Below are 19581 nucleotides of genomic sequence, written 5' to 3'. Positions count from 1 at the left end.
GATTGTCATACCATATTTTGGTAAATGAATGGCTCGGTGTGTAATGATATTATTTGACTAAGTTGTTCACCTACTAGTATAATGATACAGGATTGGAAAAACATGCTTGTAGCATAAAACCTTTTTTTTCTGTTGACACGCATTTATAAGCCTTATTTGGTTTGAATATTGAATTTGTCCATAATAAAAGATGCTAAGAAATATGAACATTTGTCAGATCCTATAGTTACACAATCTGGAGGACCTTTCATAGAAATAATTTTTTGTTAAATTGATCCAAGGAATCAAGATCACAATGATTTGCATTGCTAGTTAACTAAGGCTCGATTGGTCATTGTAGGCTTTGGTACTACTTAAATGTAACCGTGTACTTTTAAGTAATACTTAAATGTATCCCGGGTACGGAAAATATACTATCACGTACCCCAGACAATTTAGACCATATCCGAGTTTTATTACAGCCCAAGCCGTAAAACTAGCTACGGAATACGAAACATAATTCTCCTTTGAACAAAACCTGCCATCAACATGCTTTATTGAGTGGGAGTTTCGAGGCAATTTTACAGAATATTGGACATAAATATGTACATAATTAAGAATTACCTTATATGTTTTTTTACTTGTAAATCACCAAAAAGATATCTTGCACTGGTTACCTCACCATAAGGGTAATTAACAGCAGACACTGCAAGTAAAATTCTTCCAGATCTGGAAGGATTTCTAGTGTTGTTTTTTCTTACTTATTTTAGAAAGATGGATGTTAATTTCTGCATAATTGAACATTACATATTTGGATGTACATTCAACATGTAGAAATAAAAATACAGACTTAAAATAATAAGGAAAATGATAGATGTGATAGAACTGATAGATAGGCTTGGAACCAGTTATATCTCCGGGCGGAGGTTATTCCAAAGATATCACAACTAGGAATGGCGCGGCAGAGGCCGACGCGTATCCCCACGCCGCACATATGCTATATTAAAAGGCAACTTTGGGTGGTGGCAAGGCCTATGTTGGTGGGGCCCTGTGGTGGGTAATGTGGAATGGATGGTCGAGATAGACCGTGTTGTCATAAGAGAGATTCAGTATAAATTTGAAGACAATTGGTGAATAAATTATAAATAAGTTATGTTAAAACAACATTTTCTGTGGGAGTGGTCTATGTGGGCTGGGCGCCCCAGGGTTGATAATGGGGCCATGCATAGTTGAGATTGACCGTATTGTCATAAGAAAAGTTCAGTATCAATTAGAAGTGAATCGGTGTAGAAATGAAGAAGTTATAGTAAAAGGCAATTTTGGGTGGGTGTGGCCTATGTTTGCGGGGCCCTGGGGGTGGTTAATGTGGACATGGATGGTCAAAATAGACCGTGTTGTCATAAGAGATGGTCAGTATTAATTTGAAGTTTATTGGTGAATAAATGAAGAAGTTATGTAAAAAAAAATGTTGGGTGGGCGTGATCTATGTAGGCGGGGCGCCCCAGGGTTGGTAATGGGGCCAAGCCCATGAATAGTTGAGATTGACCGTATTGTCATAAGAGATGTTCAGTATCAATTTGAAGTAAATCGGTGTAGAAATGAAGAAGTTAATGTAAAATAACCTAAAAAAATGAGCGAAAATCTCTGGCTTAGCCCCATCCCAACCCCCATAACTTTTGATCCAGGGGTCAGATCAAAATTCCAAATAGTGCACTGTCGCACATAAGCTCATAGCTACCGTGTGTTTAGGTTTCAAGGTTCAAGTGCTAATAGTGTAGGATGAGATTGGGGTTAGGGTGGGACCGGGTCAGAGATTTCACTCATTTTTTTAGGTTATTGTACATTAACATGAGACCATTAAAGGCACACGCATGCGGCGCCCTCGTCAACGACGAGTATGAACGATTAATCGTTACAGGTTATTGCTGGGCTGCACGAATTCCAAAACATTTGACAACAACAACAACATCCAAAGATTGCATACACACTAATATTAACTGCTTCTCGGCCAAATATTTTGCAAACTTTATCTGTATATATGTGATATACAGATAAAGTTAGGGCAAAGTACAAATAATTGAATCATCCGATGTTCTATAAATGGAAAAACCAATAGATAAATATCTCAATATTCAATTATCTACATTCACTACACCTTCAATGATGTCATGTCATACAATCACCTGGCATGAATAAACACGTTAAATGTTAGAACGTCCATAGGACATTTTGGGTTATCAACAAAATTTATTGTCGAAACATCTTTGGTCAGATTGTTGACCTTGAATATTTATCTCAAACAAAGATAGCTACACTATGGGATTGAATTTATCAGTTTGGTTACATATGACATACCATAACTTTCAGTGACCTAAAGTAAGTAAGTAAATATTTTATTAAAGTGACATGTGCAAACATATATAGAAATAACAACAGACAATTACAAAAAGGCATGCACCCGGCCCAAACGGGCCTATAAGTCACATAATACATGATAAAAACTTAAGCATGAAAACAGTAAGCGATTCAATGGTCAGTAACATAGTCAGTATATCAAGAATTATCAATATGGTCATATCACAAAGTCAGACGTCAATCAAAAAATATATTCTTCATTCTAATTAGGCAATATATATGTGCTAAATTGTCATTAAGTTAAGTAAATTAGTATTTTCCTGCTAAATCACATTCCATAATATTTCATGTAGCGCCAATAATAGCGGCATGTAAGTTCTGACTTCAATGAAGTTACATTTGTACATAATTTGATTTTAATCAAAACTCATACTTTAAAGTGTATGTAGTGATCAAAATATTCATCATTGTACGAAAATTTAAACTACAAGGATGAAACATGAAAACAATCTAATATTTATTGTAATATTTAAATAAAAGTGTATTCTTAATCGAGCCGAAAGATCAAGATTTACACTTCAAGAAAATAAACAATATCAAGGGATTTAAGTATGCGACTGATGAATTCAGAACATAAAACAGTAACAAAACGCCACATGTATACTATACTAATGTGTTATACATATACTTAACATGAATGAAGTGTAACTGCAACATGCATGTAACGTTCAACGTATCTTATCAATGCTTTAATTAAAATGGTATGGCATCGACATTGATTATGATATGATTTTATAAAAACAGTCATCATTCACAACAAAAATGGCTTATATCAATGGATAAACATTATAATTGATTCATATATGGAATAAATTGCTCCTACGTTTCAAATATGAGGCTACTAAATACTTTGCTAATCTTCTGGGGTGATATTTTACAAGGTTAACAAATTTATCACAGTCTCTCATGTTCATAAATTCATCACTTGTGAGAATTTCACTAAGATAACATAGTCTTTTATCCTGGTATAAGGGACACTTCAATACAAAGTGCATTTCATCTTCAACTGAAGCAGTGTTACATAGTTTACAGAGTCTCTGTTCTGGCGCCTCACCAACATACCGCCCGGTTTCTATGCGGAGTGGCAGAATACCACATCTGAGCTGTGCGAGAAGAGACCGCTCATTTCGCTTTAAATTAAGAGTAAGATACGATTCCTTTTCAAAGTCAGTCTTAAATTGGATGTACGTTCGTAATTTGGAAACCTGAGTAACTTGTAAGCGCCAATCAGTTTTATGAAGTTCAGTGATGGATTGTTTGGCTTCTTCTAGATTTATTGGTTGGCGGCTAGTGAACTGATCATTTAATCCAAGTTTTGTCATAATATCTTTAACTTCACTACACCAGTTATTTTGACAACGGATGTAGTCCATATTGAATACTTGTTTAGTGATTCTATTGTCATCGAGTAGCACGAGTCTATTCCACATTCTTAACATGTTTAACCATCTTCTATAGTTGGTCGGGATCCAGCCACCGGTAATTGCGACTATGGGCGCAAATCTGTGTACGCCCAGATAGTATCTGATCGCACGATGCTGTACGTTGTCCATTGCTTGGTATTTCCTATAACCCCAGACGCCCGAACAGTAATCCATAATTGGCACAACGCAGGATTCAAACAATTTTTGGAATGTATTTAACCCAAATTCTTTAAGGTCTCGTTATTTTACTATTATCTTGCCAAGGGCTCTTCCGGCGCTTTTTCCTAGAATTTCCGCATTTATTGCAAAGTCACCTCTGCAATGGAATGTCACGCCTAGATATTTGTAGCTATCCACCAGTTGTAAAATGTTTTCATCTATTTTAAATGAAACGTCGGTACATGCTGCACGGCCTCTGCGGAAGTGAATGCATTTCAATTTTTCTGTATTTATGAGCACGCGCCAACGTCTACACCAGTCACGTAACGTGTCTAGGATGCATTGTATGTCATCTTCTGTCTTTGCTATACAAACAATATCATCGGCATATAATAATAATGACACCTTTTTCCCGTCTAGTTCAAGGCCAATGTCAAGGTCATTCACCTCTTAAATGAGGTCATTGGCGAATATTGAAAACAGCGTCGGCGACGCCGTATCACCCTGCTAGACTCCGGTCTGGCACGTGAACCAGTCCGTTAACTTGTTATTGACGCGGACACTAGCCGTCGAATGTTGGTAAATGTTTTTAATTGACGTATATATTTTGCCATCAATGCCGTTTAGTAGCAGTTTGTAAAGAAGCATGTCAATGGCGATGAAGTCGAAGCATTTACGCAAGTCAATGAAAGCCGTAAATACCGTCGTATTATTTCGTATGATGCCGTTAAGTGAAAAAACGTGGTCTTCGCATGAACGATTACGCCGGAACCCGTTCTGCTCGTCTTCAAGGATTTCATTTCGTCCATATACCGTGTCAGTCGTTTATTAATGAATCCGGTATAAAGCTTGCTCACACAGGATAGCAGACTTACTCCTCGGTAGTTCAAAGGAATCCGCGGATGAGATAACGGGTCCTTACGGATAGGACAAATAATTGACTTTCTCCAAATAGAGGGAATGATGCCAGTGTCGAAAATTAGCTGAAACAGTTCTTTCAGCGTAGCGATAATTGCGGGGCATTTCAGCACAAAGTATGGTATTTCATCATAGCCGCAGGCGGAACGGGATTTAGCTTTCATTACTAGGTCATTTATCTCATTTAACGTGATATTACCGTTAAGGGTTACGTTCGGCGTGTACAAGGGGTCATTTATGTTGTTTTCTTTTAGTATTTTGTGAATTTTTGCTCGGTTATAATGTTCACTATTAAATTCACTATTGTCCGTGCGTTGTATAAACTTTCAAAGTCTCGCTTCCATTTTCCAAGAACTGCATCTTCGTCACGCACAACGTTACCATTATCATCGATAATTTCACAGGGGATTGTGTTATTACTTCGGGGGCCAAGCTTGTTAATCTTATCCCAAAACTCATTTGGGTTACTTGTTGATATAGATTCTATTTCATCCGCTTTTGCCTTTCTATACGCGCGTTCTGCTTGATGTAAAGATTTGTCGAAATTGTCCCGTGCAAGTATGTATTCTTGTCTCAATGCCGTTTTGACTCGCTGATTATCGCTGCATCTTAAAAAATCACGTTCCCGTTGACGTAATAATTTCCACTGATCGGATAGAGTGTCATTCCAGTACGGTTTCCTGGTTTTATAGCGTTTACTAGTCGATCGCGATTCATATTTTGGTAATGTTCTGTTCATTTCGTCGGTTATTGCTTCACATAGGTTGCTATATATGGTATCCATTTCGTTTTGTGTTTCTCGGCAAGTTTTAATTCTTGTGATACAGTCAATAATTGCCAATCTCGCGATATCGCTATCCATGAAATCATCTGGAACGGTTCTCACTTTGTACCGTTGTCGTCTGACCTCCTGACTAGCAGACGAATGATGACCCTCATTGTTTGTATACACTGTGTGGAATTCCGTTATAATTGCTGAGTGATCAGGTAATCGTGATCTTTCGCCCAGTAGCTCTTGTAATCCGCAATTATCTACAATATCTTGCATTGGTATAACTTTAAATGAAATGCACCTTGTGAATTGGTCGTGTGGAACACAGATATAATCTACTACCGCTCTACCTCGCCGGGAAATTGATGTCCATTTATTATCATGATATCTACCATTTAAAACACAAAATTTAGCATCGTTTAAAAATTCAAGCAAATCATGACCATGTTGGTTTATAGACTTATCCAGCACGTTCCTAGGTGGGATACTGTCAAAATCACCGATTATATCCGACATTGAACCTATTCGAGCATTGAAATCTGCTGCTATGAATATTCCGTCGCTTTCACTATTTATGTAAATTTGCGACAGCAAGTGAGCGTAAAACGTTTGGGCATCACGACCACGAGTTGAGTTTTCTGGTGGCAAAAAAACATGCAAATACAATGAAATCGTAATCTGTACTTTTATGAACAAATTTAACGCCCAGTATTCCATCCAGTGATTTGTCCACGATAGAAATTTCATATTCTTCATACATCCATGATTTGACTAACAGACCCACACCGCCCGACGGTTTTGGTGCATTAACATGTATATCTTGTCTATTGTAACCAATCCACGTGTAACCTGGTACGTTTAATCCATTGCTTCCGCCTAGATGCGTTTCACATTTGATATAATATCACTATTCAGACCATTCACTAGATTAATCCGTAAATCATTATTGCATGGCGTCCAGCCACATACGTTAAGATGGGCAAGACTAATAGATTTGGGTCGGGGTGCATCCTAAAGACCAGCGTCCTGTGCCTGGCCTCTGTCAATCTGTATTGGCTCATGGGTTGACTGTTGCTGTACGCGTGGTTTAATGCGTCCACTGGCGTCAACGCGCAATGAGCGCCCATGAGGTAGATTTCGCAAAACTGCACGTTCGTTCGTCTCCAAGATACGTTCTATTCTAGATTTACTGCTGCGAACCTGTACATGTTTATACTGTTGTATGAATCTTAATTGGGGTTTGTTTCTTAGCAACAACACTTTCTGGTCAAGTGAACCAACACTGAATTTCAAAATTGGTGGTCTGTCATTAAATCTTGAATGTAAACGGATAGCATCGGTAACGGTAACCTGTGACTTGACCTCCTCTCCTAGCAAATTTACAAGTTCCTGTGCTTTTTGGATCAGATTTTCATTGACCGTTACCTGGATTCCGCTAGCTGTCAAGGAGCGATTTGGGTCATGTAAAGGATTACCATGATTAGCGGTGGATTGGTCAGGTATTACGTTTTCTTGTAGGGTTGATCTTTGTTGCTCCAGGGTGTCCAATCGAGACTGCATGAGCTGAATTGTTGTCAATACCCCATTGACCCGGCGGGTTTCTTCTAAAATGCTCTCAGTCAATTTTAATTTCAGTGTTTGTACTTTAGAGTTTATATTTGTAATTAACTCTGATTTCAAATTGTCCAATTTAGCCTCAAATAAAGCTTTCATAAAGTCCTGGCCATCTTTTATCTTAGTTACAGTGCTAACAAGAAATGATAGCTGTTCCATTTCTGTCATGACATGTGGTTGGTGAGAAATTTTACCTGGAGATACAGAGTGAACTCCCGCCATATTTTAACGTCGGCGTCTTCCGTTGGCGACTTGTTGCCGGGTTGTTGCACTGTTTATGCTATATGATCGAAAACTGTATCCTCACATTCACTATATTCCGAATCACTGTCAATGTAACTCTCAATATAACTCTCATATAGAACACTGTGTACTTCACCAAGAATGTCGCTTGGCAATGGTCCGCCGTATTTGAATTGTTTTGATGACCTGTTCTCACTATCGGATTCGCTGCTCTTTTTGCGTTTTTGTCTATCCCTATGCTTTTTTCCACGGCCCATGTATAATATCCAAATCTAACAACATTTAGACACTGTTATTTATAAAAATCTAGGCCGAAAAGTCGCTTGAAATATTTTTAAATCCAATTTTTAACAGGTGTTTATCGAGACATTACCGCCATTGCCCGCTCACGTCACACCTAAAAATGATTTAAGATGTGAATAGAAAACCTTTAATTGTTCACAATTGTTCAGATCACAAGCAATAGAGTATATAATGCAGACTGTTGCTTGCTGACATGGAGTTCACCGCTTGTAACGACAGGCTCTTATGTGCCCAAAAACTGAGAATTATCCGATATAGACATTAAAGAGGTCAAGCAATTTCCATACACATGTATAAACAAGCCTTTTATGTGGTCTAATGACCTCTGAATTGCTACTTTTTACTAAGTTTACCACATACAAGGCCCAATATGACAAAAAGAATTTCTTTCGGAATTCTAAACACCCTGTGTAAGGATACGTGTAGCGCCACAGAGAATAGTTTTCACTTTTGGTGTTATGTTTTGCAAATGCTTGCATTTTGTAAAGCAAAATCTCTGCTTAAATGTGATTACCTGAGTTGTATAAAGAGGTACCCTTGAAAATAAATTGGGCTAAATTCTTGTAGGGAAATGCAATTTTATATGATGCTTTTAATCTTATTTTCCCCCATAAATCTATGTACCAGGGTCATAGTACTTAGTGTTCTTCCTTGAAACATATTATTTGTATGAAATATATTGTTATTATTCAGATTCAAAAGGTAAGTGTTCTCTTAATGGTTACAGATTCTCAAGCACGACGTCCTGACAAAAAGGTTACATGCTGTCAGTTTGATATTAAGCACCCATAGAACGTTTAAACTACAGTTTAAATAATGTGCTTTGGTATACATTAATACCATTTACAAATGTATATATGTAAGAATTAAGGTAATAACTACTTTCTTTGCACTTCATTTTTAGTTCTTCGCGTAGCGAACAGCTCATGTTGTTGCTAAAAATTTCAAGTCGGTTCGCTGCTATCTACGGAAAGCATACTACGCACCACACATGCCGTATCCGCGCGAAAAGCAGTTGTATCATTTATGCAAGAGGTTTGAGTTCTCCAAATAAATTCATTCACAAATCGAAACATTATGTGAATATCGTGTTAAATGGAATCTAATTACGAACGGAGCTAATATAGAAAGAATCAATAAACAATGATTTTATTATACGTGTCGCGGAAGATATTGTTTATGAATGGTTAAAATAGTCCACTTTCTGCTGCGTCTTCATGACATAGTACAGGTCATTCATAATCTGAGGCTATTAATAGATTCGGGAAAACAACGCAATAGTATTAGGTTACGCTTGTTTATATTCTCAATTTATAAACGTTGAACACGAGTTCACCAATAACTTCAGGGATACGATAGACAACAACAAACATGCTTCATAATCGCTAAAACCGAATATACAAACAATTAAATTTAACACGAATGATCTGTTTCGTAACCTCGTTCATGCGTCTACATCGGGGATTTCTGGGAAGCGTTCCTTCGTTCTCGACAGATAGCGGCGATCTTTTGTACTTGCGGGTGCTAGCAACGCAATAATAGAAGGTTAAGCTGGTTTATATCGACAGTTCTCAATTTATAAAACGTTGGACATGAGTTCACCAATTACTACAGGCATACTATAGACAACCTCAAAAATGCTTTATAATCGCTAAAACCGAACACAACTTAATATATCAAGAAATATCTTCAAAAAAATGTAGTCGGCGTAAACGCTGACTTGAATAAAGTTTGTAATTAACTTTTCTAAATACATAAATAAAATGAAAACAAAAGTTTTTTTTACTTTCAAGTTGCATATTCATCGCATGAAATGTGTGTTATCATTGTCAAACCACACATTAGTGTAAGTAGATAAAAACAATATACTACGGTAGTGCACATCATATGTGTCCTCACATGCCTTATTATGAGAATATTTATTCACTGTCGAAAAATATCGTATGTAAATATTTGATTTCAACACAGTTTTCTTTCGACACATTTAAATCACACTTTCATAGCCGCGTCATGCGAAAATGGGTCTTATGCGTTTCGGCCAGCGTTTCTTAAACCCAACATGTGCATTTGCGCAGTCAGGTCAGAGGCGATGTTGTTCGCTATAAAATCACTCAATATGTTATGGTCTCATGTATCTCCTGACCAGACTGAGAGATGCGCAGGCTGAGTGGGCTATATTATATGATGGGCGCATATGGAATAAGTCCATTTTCGCATGGCGAGGGTCATTAAAAATCTAATTGCGAATTGTAAATGGCACGTTTTAGCACAATGGTTTCCGATACATTTTGAATTAAAAATAGCAAACTTGTAAATAAGGGCAGCCTATCCAGGCGTTCAGGAACGATTTCCAGACGTGCTGACCAAGTACGGCAATCATTGTGGTTGGATAATTTAACGATTTTCCTCTTATCGTTACACTATACTATTTGGGTAATGATTGTTTTCTCATCTTGAAAGCAAAAATGAAATTCTTCGAGATGGATTTTAACGCGTTATTGTAACTGGACCATAATTTGTGTCGTTTGAATATACCGAGAGTAGTCCGGAATTCCTTACACTGAACAGTGCTACATCCTTTGCGCTGAGCACAGACACAGTGATGTAGCCAAAGTTCAGAGGTTGTATCTCGAATCAGCCTATAAAATCATCGAAATTATTCATGCGTGTCTGCTGGCGTTATGTAAAAGTCATTAAGATGAAAAGCTGAGAAAAACAGCTATGCCGAAAAATTGCATTAGTGCTCTATGCCTATGTTTAGGTCAGAGTTGTTGACACCGTGTGACCTGTTAGGGTAACAAGTAATGCATAAAAAACAATGTACGGGTCAACAGGGCTGTCTTGATGACTACCTTATTCGTGAGTAAAAAGTATTGCTTTGCTTGCAGATTTGTATGTCCCCCCACTATAGTAGTGGGGGACATATTGTTTTTGCCCTGTCTGTTGGTTGGTTGGTCTGTTGGTTGGTTGGTCTGTTTGCGCCAACTTTAACATTTTGCAATAACTTTTGCTATATTGAATATAGCAACTTGATATTTGGCATGCATGTGTATCTCATGGAGCTGCACATTTTGAGTGGTGAAAGGTCAAGGTCAAGGTCATCCCTCAAGGTCAGAGGTTAAATATAAGTGGCCCAAATCGCTTATTTTATGAATACTTTTGCAATATTGAAGATAGCAACTTGATATTTGGCATGCATGTTTATCTCATGGAGCTGCACATTTTGAGTGGTGAAAGGTCAAGGTCATTCTTCAAGGTCAGAGGTCAAATATATGTGGCCCAATTTGCTTATTTTATGAATACGTTTGCAATATTGAAGATAGCAACTTGATATTTGGCATGCATGTGTATCTCATGGAGCTGCACATTTTAAGTGGTAAGAGGTCAACGTCAAGGTCATCCTTCAAGGTCAAATATATGGGTCAAAATTACTCATGTTATGTCACTTCTGCAATATTAAAGCTAGCAATTTTATATTTGAAATGCATGTGTATCTCATGAAGCTGCACATTTTGAGTGGTGAAGGGTCAAGGTCAAGGTCATCCTTCAAGGTCAAACGTCATATAGGGGGACATTGTGTTTCACGAACACATCTTGTTTTTGATTTTTTTTTATCAATTATCTTATTGTATATTTTGAATTTGTATATGGTGTCAAAAACAGGGAATTTTCATCATGAAATTATATTCTTAGTGAGTTAGGTTTTCGATATTCCAACAATATTCATTTAATATAATGCTGAATGCAAATTGTCTTGTCAAATTGTCAGTTCTCATTACCATTTCCATCATACTTTTTATGCTTTCAGAACGTCCAAAGAGGGCCATGTTGTTGTTATTTTGTCTAAGTTATCTCTATGAAATAAATAGGATGATAAAAAGTTTACACAAAGCTCGACCCGTGCGTTATGACACACTCTTTATAAAATTGAATGGCGTGTGTTCATTTCAACTTGCGATTAATTTTGAAAAATGAATTGCGTCTTAAATTATGCAATAGCGAACACCTTCAGCGCCTTCAGCGCTTTGATTAGTTCTTCGCTTGCGAAGGACTAACGTTATGAATGTGCGTTTCAAGTCAGTCTGCTTTTAGCTACGGTAGGAACGACAACCACCTGAACTACGCTAGGTATGATAATCTGCCTGTTTATACTCTACCAGTCCACTGGTACACTGCAGACAGCAATGTGTGTATGTAATTAATATGTGTTTAACAGCTTGTGGGACGACATTGGCCAGTTTGGCATTGAAATCTATACATGTACATATTGGCTGCTTTCAGGGAAAACGGGGCTTAATGCATGTCAAATAAGTGGTGTCCCAGATTAGCCTGTGCACACTGATATGCCTGTGCACTGCACACAAGCTTATAAAGGAGGACACTTTCTGATTTTATGGTGGTTTTCGTTTAAAGAGAGTCTCTGGTACTGGGATGACAAGTAATGCAATTATGCATTAAGCCCTACTTTTTCCAAAATGAAGCTTAAATTATATTTTCTATTAATGATTTGAAAAACAAAAGATTAAAGTAATAATAGCTTCAAAGTAACCTCGCTGACAAGGAAAATCACTTTTAAATCAAATAAACAACAAATGAGTTCTAAATTGTTACCTTGTGGCGTATTTAAGTAAACATCTAAAAGGGACCTTTTTACAGTTTGTCATTATATCCTTAATATTAATTATGCAAACATTGGATCATAAAAGCTTCATTAATTTTTTTTAGAAACAAAAAAGTAACCCTCAACTGGGCTCGAACCACTGACCCCTGGAATAAAAGTCTATCGTTTAGACCACTCCGCCATCCGTGCTCATACAATGAGAGATGTATTTTATACGTTATATAAACAAAAATCGTAGTATGAAAAAAATATAACGACAATAACAGAACTCTCCAAATGATAAAATCGTTTAATTTTGTCAATTTACCAAAACGTGAAAAGGTCCCTTTAATGTCTTAGGACTTGCAAATTGAATGAGTTCAATACACTGTCAGAATTTACATCATGAATAACTTACATGTTTAGTTGTTGCCTGTTAGCCTGGGGCCAATAGATTTAAGCCCAAGAAACTAAATTTCAAAAGTTGGTTACAGTGGGGCTAAAAAGCAGGGCAACTTTTCAAAGCTTGAACAACTCAATTTAATTAAACATAGAGTACAAATTGGCGACTGTGGATCAATAAGGCCTAGGAAATGATTCAATTCCGGCTCACAACACGACATGATGCATTTAAAGTCTGTCATGTCGGCAAAATTGTTGCTCAATAATTAAAAGAAAATTAATAAAGTTATAGATACACATAACACAACATGAACATAATTCTAGGCTTGTTATTCTTTAGCAAAGCAACCGAAATTCTAAAGATGGTTGCCAGTGCAGCAACCATTTGCGAAAAAAAGAGACAGTATTGTTGTTATTTTGTCTAAGTTATCTCTATTACATAAATATGAGGATAAACAGTGCACACACATCTCGACCTGTGCTTTAAGATATACTCTTTATAAATTTGAATGGGTTGTGTTCATTTCAAACTTGCGATATAAAAGTGTATAACATAATTTTGAAAACCGAGTTGCGTCTAAGATTATGCAACAGCGAAGAACTTCGGTGCCTTCGGCTCTTTGATTACACTTGTTTCTAGCCTTACATCTGTTGGGTTGATTTTTCTTCTTAAAATGGCAGCGTTCATTCCACTGAATACCAGTCTGTAAATTCTAAGATAAATATGTTGAGTTATTATGCATAATATACATGTTAATTAAGCTTACCGGCGCAAAACAAAGGTCATGGTGAGCTTTTATGACCCCCTTTGTCTGTTGTGCGTTGTTTGTCTACAATTTGCCATTTTAACTCAGTAAAGGGCACATTTATTCATAATCTTCATGCAAATTTGTAAGAAAATGTTTCCCAATGAAATCTCGGTCGAGTTCGAAAGCGATAACGGGCTGTTTAAAAACATTGCCCTCAAGGGAGTTGAGCAGTTTCTCTTATATAGTTATATTGAAACATTGTTTTGTTACATACAATGCCCAATCTTAATGAAACTTTTTTCAAAATGTTTGTCTCAAGGTTTTCTCTGCCCATGTTTGTATATGGTTCCAGTCCATTGAAATACTTGGCCACCAGGTGGCGTGACAGTTTTCTTGGTATGCCTATAGTGAAACCTTCTGAACACTCAATAATTGTTTTGCCAATCAGTATGAAACTTGATTACAACATTTGGTCTTATGATATCTCAACTGAGTACAAATGTATATGGTCCATTGGAAATGGCAGTATTTCTTATAATACATTGAAGTAAAAACTTGTGAACACTCTGAAAGTCATTTGCTGAAACTTGGTCGAATTAGTATCCTAGTGATATATTGCTTGAGTGTTAAACTGGGTCACAAAGGCTCAAAAACTATGTAACTATATACTGTGAGTAAAACTTGTATACAGTCTAGTGGCCTCATTTATTTCCAACCTTCATTAAACTTGGCAGCGATGTGTTTCCTTCTGTATAAAGTTCCGGAAAACGGCACGTTCCAAATTGTAAAAAAATGCAAATTCCCAACTGCTGTCCAAAAAAATCCCAATTGCAGGTTTAAAACATTTTATAATGCAACATTTTGTTATTTTCCCTATGCAACCCTATGGATTGAACCAACGTAAATATAATATTGGCAACTTGACAACACTTAGTTATCAATTTAAAAGTATTTGTGAGCAAAAAATCAAATACACAAAATTCCCAATCTGAAGACTTCACGGTGCAGAATTTTCCAATTTCAGGGATTTTTTTTGCACACATTTTTTCCCAATTTGGCTGGTACTGATACTTTTCCCAATTGGGCAAAAAATTCGCTGCTTAGCAGGGGTCGGCATATCGGGCGACTTAGGCAAAAAAAAAATCACCCACGGGAAGCAAACTTCGCTTTTTTAATACATTAGGGAGGAAAAACTTCGCCCTAATTTCAGTGTAACAATTTGCAAACTATAGATAACACGCGCATGATCACAGTAGGGAGCGACTTAGCACGAGGATATTTAAGTGCAAGATATACGTGTCAATGACGCTGGCGAGTCCATAGACTCCGCCCGCTGTAACTGACCTGGATAAATCAGATTTGCCAATACATTGTTAACGTCGCTGATTAGCTAACAGATCGCTATCTATCCAATCAGATCTTTAATAACATACGACATATGGTCTTCTGCAACTTCAATCATTATAAGCGCTCATCCTGTGTAAATAAATCAATTAAAGAATAATAACAAAAACTGATTAGCTTTGAAGTTCGGGTGGGTTCATTGATTGTTATTGAGTAAAGAGTTTTGTCATTTCATTGTTTACTTACTTTTCACACTTAACAATGACTTCTTTTATTTTAGAAAATAATTATCACAAATTGCACCTACTTGTTATTTAATTCGTACTGAACAGAAGAAAACGTGTGAATGTTTCCAATTATCAGTTATTGTAAACAAATAACACCATCAGCGTACATATTAAGAAGGAAAAAATTGTTGACGATCATTTCTCGTTTGTATTTGCAACTTTCAAAAACTCCAAAGCATTGCAGACATGCAAAATGTAAGTATTTTTGTCACCTACCGGTTTCACAGGAGGGGACTTGTGGTTTGCGCTCATTGCGCCTGTCTGTGATATTCTTCATATTTTTAATGAAATTTGAAACATGGTCAGATGGCAATATGTAGATTATGCACGTTTTTTTCATCTTGTTCCTACGTCAAGAATTCTGGTTGCTATGGAAACACATAAAAAATCTGACAATGGTGGAGCCGGTAGGGGACATGTCTTGTTTTTTTTAAACTTTTGCTATTTTTGTGTTGTTTTCAACATTAATTAACTTAAGTTATATAATAAGTTACATACTGGTGGTGTGGGTGATTCCGGCCACTTTTCGATGTTTTACTTTTCAAGATCTTATAAAGTTAAGCACTGTTCCCAATAAAACTATACAACAATAATCATTGGTACAAAATCTCATTGTTGAGGCATTTAAGCCAAACTGGCGGTAATGAAAGTTACACTTGTAATTGAACATAAACGACATTTATCGTGTAGGCTAGAATTTGGTACATTACAAGTATATATATTTCATATTGGAGAATTACTCGAAAAGTGTAAACATAATAACGTATAATCGTGAATCGAGTCTGAATTTTAATACAATCCAATTTCAAGGATATCTAAAATCGCAATGAACAGAACGCGTATTTATTTTACATTTGCATATGCCATGGCCAGCTAAATTTAACGAAAAACGTGTTCATAATTAAAGTGAGGTGGTGTATTTTAACTCACGCGCTGTGACGTTATTTGATGTAAACATGATAACACTTTCACAATGCCGAAAGTTATCTATATATATATGATAGATAATTGTCATTGCGAAAGTGTTATTATTGGAATAAATGCTCACTATTATGTAAGATCCTCTGTTAACTTGTAGCGTTTGTAAACAGTTATATTCTAAACCATATTAATGTCATACTGTTTGAAAAACTCAATCATAACGTATTTCTATTCTTCATTTGTGAGCAGTTGGTGGGAAGGGTGTAGCAGGAATGATTATCAATATGGACTATGAAGCAACAATAAACAATAAAAACAATAAAGATTATGTAATTGTATTTGTATTAATTGGATAAACAAGCGCTGTGTTTGTGAAACACAATGCCCCCTACTGCGCTTTGAAGCCGCACGGCAGCTATTTTAGAAACGAGGTTATAATGTGAATGTAAAGCTCACAGTGACTTTGACCTAGTGACCTTAAACAATGTTTGATTGTAGATCTCTTTGAGATGCATGCACTTTTGAAGTTTAAATGACATACACCCAAGAGTTTTAATTTTATGAGCAAGGTTAAAGTTTTGGGACAGGCACACACATACAATGACAGACAGACAGACAGGCCAAAACAATATACCCCCGATCATTCGATCCGGGGCATAAAAATAAACATATGAAGTACTTCTAGAAGGCATGCATATAACAATTAAATAATACAATAAAAGTCGTGTATAACAAGTCGGAAAATGTCACTTCTCACTTCTCCCTGATCCATACTGACTTCTCCCTAATTTCCTGTCGAGAGAGAAGTGAAATCTCCGTAAAATACGACCCCTGTTACGAAGATAATACAGGAGACCCTCTAAGACAACAACACTTTCATTTTCATTGATGGCAGACCGATCTCGAACTTGAAATTAGCTGATGATATTATTAGCATGGATGGCGCAAGCAACGAACTCCAAGACCTCCTAAGCAGACTCTATGATAGACCAGCATACGAGATGGGGGTCAGCACGGAGAAGTCGATGAATGGATTGCCACGGCGACCACAGCGATGGTCAGACTAAGCAGGTTGTGGAAAAACAGCTTTATCAGATTTCACAACAAGCACATGCTAATAATCAAGCCCTTTGTAGTCTTTATACTACTATACGACTGCGATACCTGGGTACTTCACCAGACATATAGAACGCAAGATGCAGGCATCTGAACACAAGTGTCTACGAAGACTGCTCCGCATCTCATCCATAGAGCATAAGACCAACGAGTATGTCCGGATCATATGATAGATGCATTCGTCGGCACAAGAACCCCGTCTGGCGACCATCAAAAGATGGAAGATGGCTTGGTTTGGACACGTCAACAGGCACGACTCTCTGTGCAAGGCTGTGCTAAAGGGCATGCAAGAGAGAGCTCAACGTCCGGTCATAATAAGAAAAACTGGATGGACAATGTGAAAGAGTGGACTCATGGAAGATATACTAACGGCCACCCCGGTCATTGACGATGACGACGACGACGATGATGATGATGATGATGATTGTTCTAATATTATAGAGTTTACCAGGTTTAAGTCACGTGATGTACATAGCTGACTGTACCTATAAACATGCATACACTGGAGCTCTGCGCTCTCTCTCTCATACCAGCTGTCCATCGTGTTAAATCTATTGTATTAACATACTCTTATATTGGTGCGTATTAAAAGTAATTAGAACACTTCAGTGTCGTTCTTTATTAACACCAACAGACAGATAACAAAACATGGTGTCAGCAGCCTAAATAGCTCGTCAATAAAAATGGATTTAACTGGTGTACCTACTCCGCGGATGGACTGGGATAGTGCGAACCTTTTAGAGGCATTCCGTCGTTTCCGTTAAGTACATTACCCATTAATCATTACATTAACTCTATCGCGTTAACCCGGTGAACATGACCAGAAATATCTGTATTGCAGATATTAGGCGATATAATTATGGTATGTCAATAAAATATTGTTTTCAATAATTCCATGATAAGTAATAGTTTTTATTAATTTAATTAGAATTATTCCACCATAGCGACCAATTTATTGAGCATGAGCGGAGGATTCACGATACAATTAACAATCGAATCAAATAACTAAGTCCGAAAAACCACTACACCATATCTGTTCGGAAAACGCGAGTATTTATATTTTAAATACGTACGGTTGATTCTTGTGTTGCAATTGACTCGTTAATTTTCATTAAATTTCCATTCTTCTTGTGTATTTCTGTTCTATATCTATAGATATATGGGCAATAATATCTAATAATTCGAAATAAGCCACGAAAAGCTGGCGCAACGTAATTGATTCGCATGTGATGCTGTTAAGAACTGCGCAGAAAAAGGCATTTGCTGTCTCATTGGTACTACTCTTTATCTTTCATCAACCACAAGCACAATCAACGCCGTATATCTTTTTAAAGATATTTCTTGTTTCCTCGTGTTTGGATGTACAATCGAAACCTGTTGGCTCAAACTCGCTTCGCTCGAATTTACGGTTGGCTCGAACTCTCATCGGTATCCGGAGAGCCCCCCCCCCCCCGCCGGATAGAAGTGCCCCCGGAGAGGTGATGCCTTATTTTAAAGGGGGCGGAGAGGTGCCCTCCCATCAAATCTGGATGGGCGGATAAGTGCCTCCCTCCTGTCAGAATTAAGTAGGCGAATATCTGCCCCCTCACAATAACTCGTTATCATAGATAAGGATGGTGCGGTAGGCCTCCGGGAATGGAATTGACATGACGCCTTATCAGTTATCGCTCCGCCCACTTAATCACGTGGCTCAGCGGGAAGAAAACCTAGACAAGCTAACACCAAAATGGCTTCTTTGCCTATAGACTGCATATAGATTTACGCGATATTCCGGATGATTTTATGGACTTGTTAAATACCATATTACACTTGTAAAAGGGTTGATGCCATTAAGTTATTCTGCAAATGCAAAAAATATACGATTAAAGAGAACATCAGCTATTTATAACGGGTAAATCGGTACATAAAACACACTCTCAAACGCTTGCGCGCTTACCGAAATCGAACCCGTTATTACGTGTAATGGTGGTATTTGCAATAAATTAACACTTCACCGGTATTTACCCGTGTTATTAACAAAATTATTGCCGAAACATTCCCCACTACCCGTGTATTTGACACGAAATAGCGCTTTATAACTGTGGATTCGGTGAAGTTTAACGCGCTTTCTGACGCCGGGTGGGTACCTCAATCCCACATGTTATTGCGTATAAAAGTGATATTAATAATATTAAACATTGCTTATGGGACATTTATCAATCACTGTAATTGAAAGTGCAAGACAGCACAATAAGTTTGGTCATTGTCATATATAAAGTAGCGCTGTATGAAGGGGAATTCAATAAAGCTACCTGTATCAGACGATGGCGCAGGTACCGACTTCTCCAAAGTTCGG

Source organism: Dreissena polymorpha, chromosome 11 (genome assembly GCF_020536995.1).
Source record: "Dreissena polymorpha isolate Duluth1 chromosome 11, UMN_Dpol_1.0, whole genome shotgun sequence".
NCBI classification, from domain to species: Eukaryota; Metazoa; Mollusca; class Bivalvia; order Myida; family Dreissenidae; genus Dreissena; species Dreissena polymorpha.
Note: the sequence above shows the minus strand (reverse complement) of the source record.